Source organism: Corvus cornix, chromosome 1A (genome assembly GCF_000738735.6).
Source record: "Corvus cornix cornix isolate S_Up_H32 chromosome 1A, ASM73873v5, whole genome shotgun sequence".
Lineage (NCBI taxonomy): Eukaryota > Metazoa > Chordata > Aves > Passeriformes > Corvidae > Corvus > Corvus cornix.
Window position 1 is genome coordinate 8048712 of NC_047057.1, and position 17495 is coordinate 8066206.

General features: G+C 37.8%; 1 protein-coding gene across 1 annotated transcript in view; it reads left to right on the forward strand.

The window, feature by feature from the left end:
- Positions 1 to 1481: 1481 nt before the first annotated feature.
- SEMA3A (semaphorin 3A) overlaps positions 1482 to 17495 on the forward strand; it is a 237616-nt gene continuing 221602 nt past the window's right edge. Inside the window, exon 1 of the mRNA XM_039571065.1 lies at positions 1482 to 1552. The gene's annotated coding sequence lies outside the window, so the exon portion shown is untranslated. The remainder of the gene's footprint in view (positions 1553 to 17495) is intronic.

The following is a 17495-nucleotide window of genomic DNA, read 5'->3' on the forward strand; positions in this document are numbered from 1 at the left end:
TGATGGGCATCACAGTGGTAAGTTTGTGCCAGCGACTGAAAAATCCATTTATGTGAGCAAATTTCTAGTTAACGGGTTGCAGAAATTCTTAAATGTTTTTTCATTTACCTTATCTTCTTGCACATTTTCAGGGTGAAAATAAAAAGGATCAGACTGGATGGAGAACAGAAATTCATATAGGTGTAGAAATGTCGATTACTTGGGTTTTTCCAGTGAAGTGTGAGTCTCTTTTACAGCTGAGGTTTAAAGTTAACTGCTCTGAGCTACTCCAATTTGAACTTGGCTTTCTGATCAACTTCCTTAGCTCAAGCTAATCTTTGAGTACTTCCACAAATGTGCCTGAGTAGATATTCAAGTGCCCAGAAGTTCTGCCTGGCTGCCAGGCATTCTGTGTTGCAGAGTTCTGGCTGCTGGCAGAGCAGGTTCCCTGGTGCATGGTCCTGCTGGCTTCCTCTGCCACAGGGTTATGCCTGTGATGCTGCACTCCTGCAAACCTGCATGTCCCCTCTCCAAATGAATGTTTGCTTGCTCCCTGGCCTTTTCCTAAGCAAGATTAACGGAGTGGGCCATAGCAAAACTGTGCTGTAATGTTTGAAAAAGTGAAACTAATTTATTTCAATATAATCTATCTAGGCTTGCCTTTATAAGGAGATATTGATGCCTTAGGTTTTAACTTTCATATTTTTCAAATCCTGTACTGCCCACTGTGTAACTCTGAAGTTTCTTGTAGCCTCTTAACTTCTGCTCTCTTATGCTAGGTAGACATAACAAAGCCTCTCCAGGCCAGCTCTCCAAGGACACCCAGACTGTCCTAGGCCCAAAAAGTATAAATCAAAAGCCTCTAAAGGGGGGAAAGCTTTGGGAAATTACATCATTAACTGAAGCTTTAATTGGAGAATTAGCCCTGATATGCAAATGAACCAAACCTATAAAAGTGCAAAGAACTCATGACCTGTTGTCCATCTTGGGGTCCATCTTGGCAGCAGCCTCTGGCTCCCCAGGGTGTACCTTTGAAGGCACTTCAAGTAAATATCTACCTTATTCCCTTATTCTTGTCTAGTCTCTGTTTTTAGGTGGCCGCTTCAGGAATCAATATAACTTCATTCCAATAAAAATCAATGCATTTAGAGGTTTGGGAGATACGGAAGAGGAATGGATTGGGTTGGATTTTTTTTTCCATTAATGAGACAATCCTAACAAACTCCAGTTGCAAACCAAAATGACTTCATTACAGCAAAAAGGCTGATACGTTATATAAGTGCAGTATGACTGCATTTCATCACAAGACCCCTGCCATGCACTTTCCCAAATCTTATTGAATTTAGAATAGTCCCTGTTACATAGTCAAGATTTTGGATGCTTTGAAGCAATGCTGTGGTAATTGGTTATGTTCTTATTTACTGTTCAGAAGTAGATAAGCTTTTATGTGTTTTTTCTGTAAGCCGGTTGTATTTTTAAAATATAAAATTATTTTCCTTTAGGAGTATCAAAAGCGACATCAATCAAACTGGATAATTTTGCTTTGATGATTAAACACTTGTGGCTGTGTGAGGTAAGACCTTTTCTTCTTTTTTTTTTTTTTTTTTTTTTTTATTGACATGCATTTAAATAAGTCAAAGCTAACAGTTCCTTCTTGTTTGTTTTCCAGGGATTAAGAGTTCTGTGCAAATTTAATATGCTCCTTAAGGGGCCTAACTAGTACTCTGAAATTTATGTAAAGTAGTAGAATACTGGTTTTGTTTAATTTTCTTTTAAAAACTCAGCTAGATGTTCATCTAGACACTGCTGATCTGCTGGAGACAGATAGATACTATGCTTATAATAAGACATAGGTGAAGCCCATGATGTGCCCTACAGTTTGGATCCTCGATTTGTGCCCTGACAATGTCATGCCTGCTTGCTGAGGTGGGATCTGGCACAAGAGTACATTGTTTGTGCATTTTGATTTATCTAGGAAATTTCAGTGGATGGCCACACCACGGCCCTTCCTCCTAGGGAGCTGGGAATCGAGACTGGTGTTGCTGACTCTGGGTCAGAGATGCCCATCGTGTGAAAGTGTGATGGGATGGTAAATACTCTACTGCTCTGAACTGTAAATGTTGTTTTCATACCTGGTAGCCTTTTTGTTCTGGAAGAAGCATCATTTACAAGAGTTCACTCTTGCAGGTTCAGCTCTTGGCTGGATACTTGGATATCTGAAATAGTTTCAGGTACAAGAGCTCAGTTACTGCATCTGTGATTGATTTGACCAGCGCAGATTTTTAAAATGAAAACTTCAGATGGGAAAGGAAATCCATGAGGCCAATGCCCTTGTGGTTTTTAACGTTCCCTTTTTAATAGAAATTGTAACTGACCATGGGGTAATTTTCCTTGTGTGAACTCTGGAGTAGTTACAATCACTATTTGTATAGGTTCTTCTCACAGAGATTGTCTTTGAGCACTAGTTTTATTTAGCTATTATGAATTTTTTTTGGAGTTGCCTCTTTTACCTAATTACACAGTGTCTGTTGTACAGATGCAATTTAATATTAAATGGTGCAAATACTTGTTTGGAGTTGCATCCTTCCGGTATATGCTTCCATGAAAACTCTAAAAAGCACTTCACTGTTTTCTTGGAGAATTTTTTTCTCACCCCATGTCTCAGCTGTTGCATATGGAGCAAAGTGCACAAGGGTCTTCTCATATTCCTGTCCTTTACCCCTGGAGTTACATTCACAGTGGGGGGGAAAGGGAGAGAAGATTTCTCCCTCCCTTACATGACAAAGAAAGAGTTATGATAATTTAGCCCTAAGTGTTTAAGCCATACTCCAGTGCTTCTGAATCTAACTGAGTTTGGCATCATTTGAAGGAGCTTGCTGAAGTGTGAAAGGCAATGACGTGGGTATGATTAAAAAGTATTGAAAAATTATAGACCACTCTGCAAGAGGCCTTTATTCAGGTGGATGAGGTCAAGGCAGGTTAATACACAAGGAACACTTTTGTAGCTGATGCCTGTGTACGTCAGGCAAAGGCACATTAAGAGTTGTTTCATCCGGTGTATCCTCTCCTTCACCTTACTGGCCAGACTACAATTGGCAGAACAAATTTTGCAGTATTAGAAGTGGATCTTGCTGTTCATAATTTTAGAAGGGATTGCTTCTGCCAATATATAGCCTGTACTTAGTTCTCTCTATTCTATGTGTTTGATGTAAGTTTTTCAGTTCTGGCTGGCTGAGAATGTGAGCAATAACAGAGAGGAAAAATAGAGAGTGGGCTATATGATGTAACCCCACAGAAAACACAGGTGACTGAAGTTTGAAAGGTATGATAGATTTTAAAGGGGTTCCTGCTTTCTTGAGAAACTATTTCCATATCTTAATTGAACCTATTAGAAGTGTAATATAAAGGCTTTACTTTGGGTTGATTTAAAAATAAAAAGAGTATGTTAGCAAGTGGCAAACTTCCAAGATAATCAAACAGTTTAGGATGGGATGAATGTCATTTCCAACACTCTGGAACTATGATTGACCCCAATTTATAAATATTTTTTGATACTCAATAATATTTTAGTCCCATTTTCATGGCTGTATCCCAGACTATAGATGAAAGCTAAGTATCTGTTTTCTTTTTTTGGCAAACAATGATGTCCTGATTTTTCCAATCTAAATTGCCCTCCAGGGCACTAATAAAACAAGTCATGGCTCACAAAGTAAATTTCCTGTGTACTAATTGAAAACGGTTTCAGATTTATTAGGGTTTCAATCATCTTCCCAAGATCTAATACTTGTGCTCATGGTATTCAGTCTGACTGTTAATATATTTACCTGAAAGGGGAAAGAAGCATTAAAGATACTTCTCAGGTAATTTAAAAGGAAGTGGGGGAAAGGGGGAATGAAAATAACAACAGAAAACCACACATATCATGTTGTTGAATATGGTTTAAGACAACTTTTGAAACTGAGCACTCATTCTCATGAAATATTTGGGTTTATTGTACTTGCCAAAACCTTTCCTATATGTGTTCCCAGACACTGGCTGTAATGCATGATCTACTAGGATTTGCTGGTAGACGTTGTTCTAAGGTGGTAGAAAAGGCAGGAAAGCCACAACATTGGTTTATTTTTTTTTTACTAGGTTTTCTGTCTTTGCTGTGCAAACTGCAGGAGACAGGGAGAAGGGCTGTTGAAATGTCCCAACTTTCTCCTCCTTCAAACCACACCACAAAGAAGTGTAAGCACCATGCAAACCATCCCCCAGCAACCCGCAGAGAGCCTTCTGCTCTGGGCTTCCTCTATCCAAAATATTGTAATGGGAGGGAAGGCACTTGTCAGATTTTCTGGCACCACATTTCATAGCAGAGTTCCTCTAGCAAGGGAACCACAAGCTCTTGCGCAGACTGAATTAATAACATGACAAGAGCATTTGGCCTCCATGTGGATGAGTACTGGCTGGAAAACTAGAACACTGGCTTCTGAAAGAATTCAGGGTTTAGAAGTTTGTTTTATTTTCTTCATCATGCTAAATCAAATAGTGTAAAGGAAAAACAGGGTAGGAAAAAAAAAATCCCCAACTCCTTTGGCCTTATTTTCCTAAAAATACTGATGTATGAATGCTCTAAAATAGCTCAATTGTTATGAAGATCACCTATGATTAAAAAGAAAAACAAAACCCTATTTCTCTCATGTCTCCAATAAAACCCAGGATAAAATCAGTCTCTTTTCATTGTTTTTATTCCAATTGTTTTGGTTTGTGCAAATACTTAAATATAAGACAATAGTCCGGATGGCTTGATGGGGAGATAAAAAATGAAATTTCTATGGGTAACTGTTTTGTGTGTCAGGGAATGTGGGAGACTGCAACTCAGATCTCATCCTTTCTTTTGGTTCATGGTGATCCCTCAAGAAGAGGATGATGGGGTAAATCCCTGCTTTTGAAATGTCTCCAAGGATGTCCGTCTCTGTGCTCTCTACGTCCTTGGAGAGATACAGTCTTTCTGATTGTTATTGCATATTTCTACAAAATTATCTTCACTGGCCCATGACACACATGCATTAATTCTCTATCCTCGTGTTTTGTCTAAGTAAAAGTACAGTCAAGGCAAACTTACTCCTTTGGGATAGTCTGTGACGGATCTGTCTGAGAAAAATTTCAAGCACAAGTCTTCTCAAAAATTTTCATTTTCATTAAAAGCAATAATAAAAAAAAATATTCTAGCAAATCATAATTTTTGGATAGGAAAGGAACTTTGTTGGAGAAGTCCCGTCCAGCTGTAATGCAGATAGCCTTTGTTCAGGGTGCATGTCCTGAAAGCTGCATGGAACAGCAGTAAATCCCCATGAGGTGGATTCCAGCACCAGTTGTGTGTTTGTGCTGCTTTTCCTACTGTACCTTTCACCCCCCCGCCTTTTCCCTTCCAGCACAAGAAGTAGCACTCAAGTCTCCCATCCCTGTTTTATTTGGCTCAAGTTCTAAACACTGTGACTTCCCTCTGCTTACAGAGGTGTGTTCTCTGCTAGTATACCTAAAGGGACTACATTAATGTCTGATAGCTATTTTATCCAGACACAGTTTCTCTGTCAAGACTCATGTTCATGGCAAAGACAGCAGAAGACCAGATGAGCAGCAGTTGCAATCCTAAAAACTAATTCCCAGATGTAGAAGAGTCTAGTTGTAATGGCTGTACTGTACATGTGGAAATTAAGTCTAAACATACTGCAGTCCCCTTTCGCTTGTGAGCCAATTAAAATGTCAGTCATGACAGCAGCATAGTAGATACTGTGTTTCTCCTTCCGTTCTCTTGTATGCATATCATTTTGTTATGTTCATGATAATTTATGGAAAAAAGATAATATAGATATTTCACCATCATATGGTTTTTGCAATGCCTAGTACAATACTACACTTAATTCCAAGAACTTTAAGAGACATCCACTGAACTCCAGTAAGAACAATTCCTTTCAAACTGTTCTAAGCAGCAGTTGCACTTTTTCAGTTTTACGTACTAGTATTTTCCTATAAAGCTGCAGTAGATATTTTATCATTTTACAAATGTTATAATATAAAATCCATGTTTTATCCAGATGCATCTTTTTCTTGGCAGGATTGTACTCCATGATTACAGTCAGAATCATGACGTGATTATGAAATCTGTCAATAGTCAGATAATGTCTAATGAAAAAAATCTTGACACCCATTCTGTAGATTCCTTCAGATATGAGCCTGGTTTTGAAGTCATAGAAAAAATATGTTTTATTATAATGGACACTTTATACAGAGATGATAACATCTGATTTTGAGCTCTATTTCTCATCAGCATGAGAGAGTAAAATAGCTTCAAAGTTAGCATAAATTAGGTCTACTTTTGTACCGGTTGCAGTGATGGAAAACAATAAAGGTAGTTGCTTGTTGGGGTTTTTTATTTTAAAAATCCTAATGTTAAAAACTCAGTCCTCTAACATGGGTTATTTTACATGCAGAGAAAGTAGCATTTTCAGTTCTCCTTTGCAAATATTCAGTTTCCTCATTATCTTTCCCATGAGAAAGAGGAGGAAAAGAGTATTAATTTAGAGGGAACTGAGGTTGTGAGAAGAAATGGATTCACTGTCCTCCATAGTACCATGCATTGACAAGCAGAGCTGCTGTATTTAGCGACAGGCCATTATCTTTCAGTGAAGTTTAGCTTTATAATCAGATTTTTATTTTCTTTATCTTTAGAAGGGAAGTATTCTTACACCAAAGCCATAGTCACAGTTTCCCAACCTGGAACTTATTGAAAACGCTGGCACCTTAAGGTTTCTTTTACACTGAAGAGTCAATGACCTCTGTTTCTGAGATTTCTTCCATTTCAGTGAATTTTGATGATTTAATTTGGTTAGTGAGTGGCAAACTCTTGAGAAATAATTTCCTAGAATTAGCAGTCTAAGGCTCAACTGCCTGTGCTCAGAAAAAAAGGATGTGATTATATGTAGATGGAGAAGGAAATCACTGATTTCTCTCTCCCCTTACATATCACATCTTTGCATCATTCTACTCATTTTCAAATGGGTATTTGCAAAATTAACCGCATCTTTTCTGTTTTATTTTTTCCTTTTTTTTTTTAAATTGAGAAGGTATTTGTGCAAGGTGAGTTTCTGAGCTAATGTAACTCTGCAGAGAGTAGTTTAGGGGTCCTTTCTTTCTGCTGCCATTCCACACACCATTGTTTCTCCTTCTTCCAGCTGAGCTTCACTTTCTGCTCTTCTGGGTGCTTAGGTCACATATCTTTGATGCAATGTTGGGTTTAAGTATGGTATTTTTTGTCCCTGGGATTTGGGAAATGGAAGGAGAGTAATTCTAATCGGAGATGACTTTAATATTTCAGATCATTACCCTGTGTACCATCAGAGTCACTAGTGCTTGCCAGAAAACAATTATAAGTATTTAGTGTATTTGGGTGGTATCCTTTTACTTCCGGATAGGAGTTCATCCGCGGCATTTGGTTACTTTGTTGGAGTTCCTATCTAAATCTAAATTTACATGAATGTTGACTATATCTCATTTCTGAAAACGTTTTGAAATGGGATAGGAAAATTACAATGGCACTGATTGTGCTGAATAGCAGATAAGTTTGGTTTCATGGGTTTGCTCTAGTACCTTTTATAATTACTTAATTCAATTACCTTCCTCAATATTACGAAATTCACTGAAGGAGAACCCCTGCTTAGATAAATAAACAATTGAGTTTATCCCCAGCTATCATAGAAAAATAGTTAGACACCACTTCAAAAGATTGCAGTACTTGCAAGCAACACTGAAGAACATTAAAAAATGCTGTGAGGCCACCAGTGCATTTCTGTTCCTACAACACTTCTATTTGTTCCAGTAGGGGTCCAAATATTTTGGAATCTGAGTTCCATATGAATGCTGATTAGAGAACTCAAAAGCAAATAAGCTATACCTTATCCAATTACTTTGGAGCTCGCACAAAACATTTCCCCCAAGAAAAACACACTCACCAATCCATTTAAATTTTATAATAGCATTTTAGTGATATATTAGGCACAGTCAAAAATGGACGAAATTACCAAAGGAAGAAGTATGTGTTCCAATTTATACCTCAAACTTCTATAAAGTTGCTTGGAATAACTTCTGCTAGATTTATCTCCCTATTGTGTTTCCTTTTGTCTCTGCATTCCTGTGCTAGGAATTAGGCCTGAGAGGGAAAGCTATACTTTTAGCCTAGCCAGGGGCCAAGTACCAATCAGCCTGTCTGAACATTCCACTTCTGTTAAAGGCAAACCTCACTCTAATAGAAAATCTCAGCTATGTCCCAGGACAATGATACTTCAAAGGTCAACACGTCATTCACGTCTAAGCTTCAGGGACACAGTAAAACTGATATTTGAAACCACAAGCAACAATGTTTCCTTGGGATTCTTTTTAACATGTAACCAGGAAGGGCTGCAGAGTCACACAGTCAGAAATAAACTGTGGACTCAATGAGGACAGAAGCATCCAAAAGAAAAGCAAAAGCAAGGCAATGTGTGCAACAAAAAAATGTTTCTAAAATGCCAAAAGAACATAAGTTGCTATTCTGTTCTCAATATATGGTAGCTTGATTCAAGGGGGAAATATAGATTTTTAGGAATGTCAGCATGAAGATAAACATCACACTTGTAGGTCAAGGGGTTGAGGAAGAGGATATGTTCACCACATTTTCTGGCTTTTTGCCCTACCTATGAAGCTGAGCATAGTTGTACAACAAGTTATATGTGGTTATGTTAATCATATTTAGAGACATATTGGCTATTTTGTTATTTAAAAAGTACATCTGTATCTTCCCAGGAGGAAATGCAGATTTGTTTCTGAGCCAGCTGACACAGCAAAATGAAAATCTGGACTGTCCCTTACTCAGCTGCACAGACATCATTTTCTCCCTGCCTGCTATTTTGAGTCAGTGTAGGATGAATTTAATAGTTACTTAATTTGTGTTGATTGCTTTGAGAAACATCTTGGATAGGTCTGCATGACTTTTTTACTGAATTAGTGTTAAGTGACTAATTTTTCCTTTTTCATTCTTTTAGTACATTTTCTTAGTTTCACATTATTCATAATACCAGAAAAAATATTGAAAACTTTCCAATGTACTCAGAGCTTATTTGTATTGTATTGCTATGTAATTTATCCTATCACATAGAATATATATCACATGTAAATATGTCACTTTGCTTTGAAGAGGTATCTGCTCAGAATTCAATACCATCAAAATTAGGGAGGATTCAAACTGAGATACTATGTTGTACCAGGAAAAGGTCCCTGTAATTAGATAGAAGGAACTTTTTTAAAAAGAACTATTAGAAGTCTTCTTTTTTTTTTTTTTTTTCTTAATGGGATGTGCCTGTTTTAGTTGTTTTGATTTTGTATTTTCTTCAGTTTGAAGTGTCTTCTATAGGGTATTCTTTATGCATTTTCATGTCTACATATAGCCTACCTTAGAAACTGGAAAAAAAAAACAACCTCCACCTCTCATAATGAAAGTCATGTAGAAAAGATATGTGAGGCAACCTGTGATTGCTTCTGCTATCCATTTTTAAGAGTTACATGGGCATCAAGTCTTCCCTTTCCACCAGCTTTTGTGCCCGTTCTCTTGCTAGGACTTATTTTTGCAATTGCAAACTGGGAAATGAACTGTCTATAATGAGACACAATGATCAAGAAACAGTTTATTCAGGCAGAAATCTCTGTATCTTGGTCTGATATAGACTTTAAGTAACAATATAGGAAAGCTGCACAAACAAATGAATATACATTCTCAACTCCTCTGTCAGTGAAACAGTGGCAGTCATCGATTCCCTTTACCCCTCTTGACTTCTGAATTGGAATAGACAATTAAGCAATCTTAGCTTTCTCATAAAGCCTGTCTTCCCAGTTGGAGCAGTGTGAAAGGAAGCTGTGAGAAATATTAAGAAAAATAGGGCAAAGAAAGAGTTATAAAGATTGATTTCTCTTCCCTTAGTGAGTGTTAGCAATTAGGTAAACTGATTTTCAGTGAGGTCATCTGTCACAATTGGAAGCTAATTTGAAAATGGATTAGCTTAGGAAGTTGCAATTTCTGCTCCATGGGATTCAGCAGCAAGTGATTCAATTCTGTAACAGACCTCATAAACTGGCTGAGATCAATGCCCACCTAATGTGCCATTACACTCTGGGCACACTTCAGTGACAGCACTGGTGGCCGTGGCTGCAGGGAGTTTCCCTGCTGGGTTTCCCCTGCTCCACGCTCATGTTCCACAGGTGTGTTAGCTGATTATTTTGCCTAAGGGAATAAACAGTTTAGGAGAATTAGAACGGGTGAAACAGTTTCCCCATCTCTTGAGAATGAGTTTTGTAGTCTGAGATCAGCAGCAGCAAGTGAGAAGGATTAGTTAGCACACCCTTTTCTTATAAAAGGGCTGCATCTGCTATGTGAATGCAGATTCTGCAGCAGCACAGCAGAGACTAATACAGGATCTGCTGGCATTTCCAGTTACAAAGGACCTGAGCCTGGTCAGATTTTTGGGGCTGTGTGTGCACACAGGTGGAGAAAGATCATCTCATGCCCTATCCCCCCTTTTCCCAGGAAGAGTCCCAATACCATTCTATCATTTTCTCTGAACCATTTTGCCTCTCAAAAATCTGTACAGCCCAATTACCCCATCTGTCCTTCTTAGTTCCCCATCTTCTTTCCCAGCCAAGCTCAGGTCCAGCTGAATTCTCCAGCTGCAGGTCCCTGCGCTGTGATTCAAGCAGGTTGCAGCAACTGGAGCCTGTGACATCACACAGTCAGCAGCAGCTGGTGATGGCAATGACCTCAAGTTGCTCAGGCATTTACCATCAATAACCTCTGATGAATATAGAGATATTTGTGTAGCTGCCCAAGTGAGAAACTGAGTGTGTAATTGCCACCAGTCCTGGGATAGTGACCCGTGATGGTCTGGAGGGACTCGGGTGTATGGTTCAAGTAAGCTTTGTTGTGTTGGGACAAGATTGAAAACCAGAGCTAAGGTCCTCAAGGGGAGAAATATCTAGAAGAGGTTTGCATGCTAGCAGTGGGAGGAATTCTGGAGCTCAACATCAGGATGAATTAATAAGCCTGGAGGAATATTGTTGTCTTACAGTGAGAATTTTTATGATTTTTGAAGAACTTTTTCCTCTAAGCTTGGTCAAAAGCTTTGGGCCAATATATTTAGAATTTCATATTGGAAGTCCAGTTGGATAAATGAAATATCTTTGCTGTGATACTTGTACAGTGTTTCCTTGAGATTAATTCTGACTTCTTAAAATGCTTGCAGGATGGGTGGCTAGCTGTAGAAGATTAGATTTTGAAATGGATATTGATTGATTTCTTGAGAAAAAGGAGGGAATCTTTCACTTAAAATGTGAAAAAGCCAACAATTCTGAAACTTAAAATGAAAGTCTATAAAAATCACTAAGCTTTTCTGACAAAGACTTTTAACAAGCTTTCTAAACCATAAAGATAAATAATGATGATCACCTAGTTACTGAGCTGTAGTGACGATATAAACTTGAAAGGAAAAAATGGTGACTAATTGAAGGAGATAAAATATTAAGCTTCACACCCTGCTCCCCAGGCATGTGCAATTTATGGTTACATTTTACAGTGGAATAACCAGACAATGCTAATACAAAGAATTAAGACTTCTAAAACCAAGGCTCTGTTTACCCAGATATTTGTGGTTGTACAAATACCACAGCACCACATACAGCAATGTATCACATTCATACTTCAGACCCTTAGATACAGTCGCTAACACTTCTTTTGCCAAAGAATTAATCAGAAAGTTGCAATAGAAATCTTAGGATAAATTCCAAAGAATTCTTCAAATGGGGTCCTTAATAATATGAAACATTTCTATTGTCAGACATTAAACTCTTAGGAACCCATCTGATTACTGTATTTTTTTAAGGGTAAACAGACAACTAAGTAATATGGCTACGGTCTGGTCCCACATGACCAAGCCACTTTTAGAAGTGAAATTTAATCTGAAAAGTGGCTTAGATGCTTATTAAAATTTTACTGGGTATTAGGCAAAAAAAAATTAAATGTGGAAAAGCAGAGTTAGTATGGTCTCTGTCTAAAACATCAGAGCCATATAAAGATGACACTCGTGCACTTCCTTCCTTGCCATGCTTTCCTTGGAAGGGAAGCACATCCGCCTGGAACAGTGCAAAGTCATGGTGTGCTCTGCTATGTCTTGCTTAGTAGCCAGCTGAGGAATCAGGGCTCCAGGGAACAGCATATTTCATGCAGTCTAGATACATGTTCAGAAATTGTCTCTTGTGCTATTTTAACTCCTATCTCCTTATGTCAGTACCAACTGTAATGCAGAAAATTTAATATTTTCATGGAATTTCAGAGCTTATGTTTCATGTAAGTGTGAAAAGATGTAGTTCCTTTGTTTTAATTGTATTTTTACCTATTGAATTAATGATAATGTCAGGTTTCAGAAACAGCTCTTCCATGACACTCCCTGAAAACTCAGAAAAATTAGTAGTATCTTGACTTGACTCTGCTTGGAATGTACCATTGAAACAACAGTAACAAAATACCAAACAGAATGATGAAAATAAAGAAAGTTGAACATTAGGAGGCAAAAAATCCAACTAATTTTAATGTGAAGTCTAACAAGTTTCTAAGAGAATTGTATCATGTCAATGATTGCAACAGCAACAACATAGACATTGACACTCAGGATTCTCTCTGGTGCTTCATGCCAAGATGTGCCTTTCTGCATCTTCACAACAGCAAATACACTTTTTTTCTGATGTCACTATTTCTTCATAAATTTTTCTAGTTTGATAATTGAAAGAAAGAGCCATAAGAACAAATCCCTGGTTTAGTTTCTGAAGTAAATACTATGTGCTATTTCCAGAGCTGGCTTTGCAAAGGCTATGTAACTGCCAAAACCCTGTAGCTCTCATTAAGATGTCTTTCTCTTAACAACTGATAATATCATTTAGAAGTTCTCCTACTCACCTACTGTCACACTGGTGCAACATTCAGCTTGCCTTTAGCAGCAGGGTGTTGAGTTTGGCAATTGGATGGGGATACACTTGGTTTCAGCAGAGCAAGGGGCATTATTTAAGCAAAATCTAACCTGCCAGTGATTGTTGTGCCTGAACTGTGGGGTCACTTTCACACTGCAGTTGTACATCAACATACAGTTAATAAACAAAGTGACACTTTGTGATTATTGCACAGCAAGTTAGAAGTGAGGTGAAATTTCCTGCCTTTTCTGTAGAATAAAATCTATGATGTCAGTGACACCAGCTCCCATTTTTTTGACCATAAAAACTGAAAGAGGCTGGCTGGGTGATTAGATGTAGGAAAATTAGTTTTTGATGAAGTGTTGGCTAAACACGCCAAATAAAATTCACCCCTACTATATCTCCATTGATCACATGGGAATAACACCAAAGACAAAATTTGTCTAACCTTAAACCCAAAATTTTCCTTTAATTCTTAACTCTATCCTTCAAAATTCCTAAGTGAAGTTCAACTTTACAGTGTGCCTGATTCATCTATGCACAGAGCGAAAGAACTTTGCAGCAATGACTTTCAGGCTTTTTAACACAAAGTGTATTAGCAGATGAGAAATTCTGTTGTCCTTTGTTCATTAAAGTCACAAGTGCTCAAGTGCTTTGCTGACACTTCGCAGAATGGAGCCATCAGCAACACTGGAGTGGGAACATCCATCTCCACATAAACAGCTGAGGCTTTATTGCTCTTTACAGATGGGCATTGTGTCCATGGCATTTCTCAATCCTCCTTCTAGGCAGGGAGGATTTGGGATACTCAATCTGTAACTAACCGTGACACACCAAACCTTTAACTTATCAAGAGTGTTGTCAGATGTCCTGGAGACAGATCCACAAGTTGGGATGTAAAATTAAATGCATATGCTGCCTGATCCACTTTGCAGAGCTGAAATGAAGGTGCCCAGCTTGTGTAAGCTGACCTAGTTTCACTGAGGTGTATGGAGGTGGGGTGATGTGTAGCACCAGCATGTAGCCTGTGTGGTGTTTATATTTAACACCTGGTCTTGTGGACTTAATCAGAGATAGAAAAAAGTAATAATAAGCCTAAGATCTGGCCATACTATAGTGTACTAGCCATGTACTATATGGTATATGTTGAAGCTTCAAAAAGAATAAAGGAGTTCCAGCCAGCCTGAATGCCTCCTTACCCAAAGGTTCTTAAAGAATGTGTGTGACTCACTCTGTAAATCAGGTTGGAACTTCTGTCAGTCAGGTTGGCACTTTTGTCATTTTAACTGTATCACCATATTTCACAGAGACTGGTCATCGAATTAAGCTTCTACTGACTTGAAATATTATGGGAGGAATGGAAACATATCACATACCATCACTGTATGTGCTCTGCCATACCTTCCCACCAGCTAACCACCCTGAAGATATGTCTATTTCTTAGGATATTCTGAAGTCAAAGTCTCAATGTTATTGTTCTGGTGGGTTTTTTTTATTTATTGTGCCTAGTAACTTCAAAGAGAGAATTATACCATGGCTGTTTGCATAAAAAATATTTCAGCTTCATAAACACATGGAAATATTTAAAATGAAATACTTGTTCAGATAGCTGGAGAAACACCAAGTTCTTGTTATATATGCTTCTTGGTTTCTCTGTACAAACACAAATCTAAGGCAAACCAATAAGCATTTGTATATGAGTTTTTCTCTGAGCTTCTTTAGAGACCATTTCAAATCCACTATGTGTATTAAATTATAACTTACTTAAATAACTTACTTCCCCATATTGAATCCAACATCCACAAGTAACTGTTCAGTTATTTAACACAACTCAGATAGCACGTCTTGTTCATGTCAAATATCAGTGGAGAAAACAGTCCCCCACCACTCAGAGCCACCAGAATATGTCAAAAAGTATAACTCAGAGTTTTGTATCCTATTGGATTACAGATCTTATATGATCAAGAGAAATGCATATTCGCTGGTAGACATTTTTAAGCAGTTACAAGTCTCCTCTGTCTTAATAGAAGAGTTCATTAGATTTCAGATAGCAAAGGGCAGAGACCTTTCACTGACACCAGTTCCCCCAAACTCTTTCTTTTAATATGCCCTTGGATGTTTCCATTACTTGAAGGAAAGCCAAAGTTGTTTGGAATGTTCATACACTCCTTATAAGCCCCTTTACATCTAGGGGACCCACAGGTATAGTTTTCACTCGATTGCTTTTGCTTTTGTAGCTTCACAAAGTTTGCTTGGGGATTTGGCTTGTAGTCATTGAAGTCTTCTTGGATAGGTCACACTCTTTTCTTTGTAAATAGTGACTCACCATGATTAATTCTCTGACTGACAGATAGTATTGAGAGTAGACTAAGTGGGATAAGAAAGCAAGATGTTAAATAATCACCTACTGGATTCATAAGGGACTTCCAAGAACCTAGAATACAGTCTCTTTCCAGAAGACTTAAACATGAGTCAGTCAAAAGATTTACACATCAAGATTAGATATTAATTGGGTGTCCAATCTATAGCTACTGTCTAAATCAGCATCCCATCATGTATAGAACGGATAGACACACCACTCCCAGTACTCAGTGTAAGCACACATAATACAGTCAGATGAACTTCAGATTGTTTATACAGTGGTTTTCACATGAATAACCTCTGGAATCTGCCCTGAGTTTAGCTCTTCTGACTTAAAAGAAATTTAACAAAAATCCTTTATCTTTCTTCCCAGATCATATTTTTTCCATTCAAACTAATGAGTCAGAGCTCTGGCGTTCACCCTCAGGCCTGCTGTAGCTGTGTTTAACACAAGTCTCTGAGACTGGAGGACAAAAGTGTTTCTTTTCATAGTGCTTAAGTTAGAGGTTTGATACCAGCAAAGACAGGATTCATATCCCACAGTTTGGTGGCTTTGTTTGGAGCGATGTGCCAGCTGGGTCTAACACATGTCATGTCCCATTAATCCTTGATCTGTTCAGCTCCTCATCTGACAAACTGTAAGATAGGCAAAATTTTGCCAGCCAGGCAGGTCCATAATGGAACATTACAGACTGCTTTCAGGCCTGCTCTCTTGAATGTTTATGCTTCCATGTGCTTGGGAACCTGCTGTATTTTCTGCACATGTACAGCCGTAGGTTGTCCAGACCTTTACAGCACATGCTTGCCTTGCCTGCCCTGCACGCTTTATCATGATGCATGTAATTACACAGGTCTTTTAAAAGGTAGATTTAATATTTTTAATAAGTCCTTTGAATTCACTACTTCAGGTGATTTTCTAGTTATTGGCTGTTTGTTCATTATTTTGGGTCACTCTTTTAAAAATTATGACTGCTATGCACTTGCATTTCAATTTTTCGTTTAATAGTGGGGTTTTTTGACTTGTTCTATTAAACACACTCTAAAATATTACTTTGTTTCCCCACATGCAGGTGTTATGAGGGTTATTTGTATCTTAAAGCTGTTTATAGTATATACCTGACTGCAATTTCATATTCTTCTCTCCTTCCAAATGGGAAAAAAAAAAAAATTTGTTATTAATCATGGTTTAAATTTGTCTATTTAATGCATCTCCCAGGAACTTGAAACACCTGCTGTGTTAACCTATGCCTTATAAGAATAGAGAGGTTATATATTAGATTTAGGCTTGTGGATTAAAATAAAACTTTTCTTTATAGGAGTTCCACCTGGGAATGGCTGCTCTACAATTCTATAAAAACCATGAGAAAACTTGTTTCCAACCCAAACGACTTTACAAAATAGAAGACATTAACATGAAAATGTAACTGAAACAAAGTTGACAAAAAAATGAAGTGCCATGGGAGAATCACAAATTCCACCCTGCCAATAACATTTTGAGACCTGCTGTTTTTCCTGTAGGTGTCCACATGGCTCTGATTTCCCCTGATTAGAAAAAAACATAAACATTGGCAAATGCAGTGAAGAAAGAGTGCTGACCCCACTCTGTGAACTAGCACTTGATGCTGTTTGCCTTCGTAGAGTCTCAGTTTGACTATAAAGATATATTCATTTGGTTTTAATTTGAGGAAATTTTATATTTCAATAAAATCAAAATTAAATTCCCTTTGTTCAGATTAGTAAATTCTGACAGTTGAGTTTTACATAGATTTGTTGACAGTTAACCATGGTTCTGTCACTGCTTCAGTTGAGGGTTTTTTCCCTTAATATTTAAACAAAAATATATAATTTTGTCAAGAATATACAAAAAAAAAGTAAAGAAAAATTGAGATAATCTATAGAACAGTAAATCAACACTTGCAATTTTCTCTGTTGTTTGTGTACAATGGGAGAATCAAATTAAGGTCATATTCGGGTCTGTAGGCAGCTACTTGCAAGAGACGAGGTGACAAATTTAGTCTTAGAAAACTTTGGCCTCCTGGTATTGTGGCTGCAGTTGCTATTTGGCTAAGTTGTGGTGTTGGCAGCGAGAACAGATTTATGCGCATAAAGCTGCCATTCTATTAGGGCTG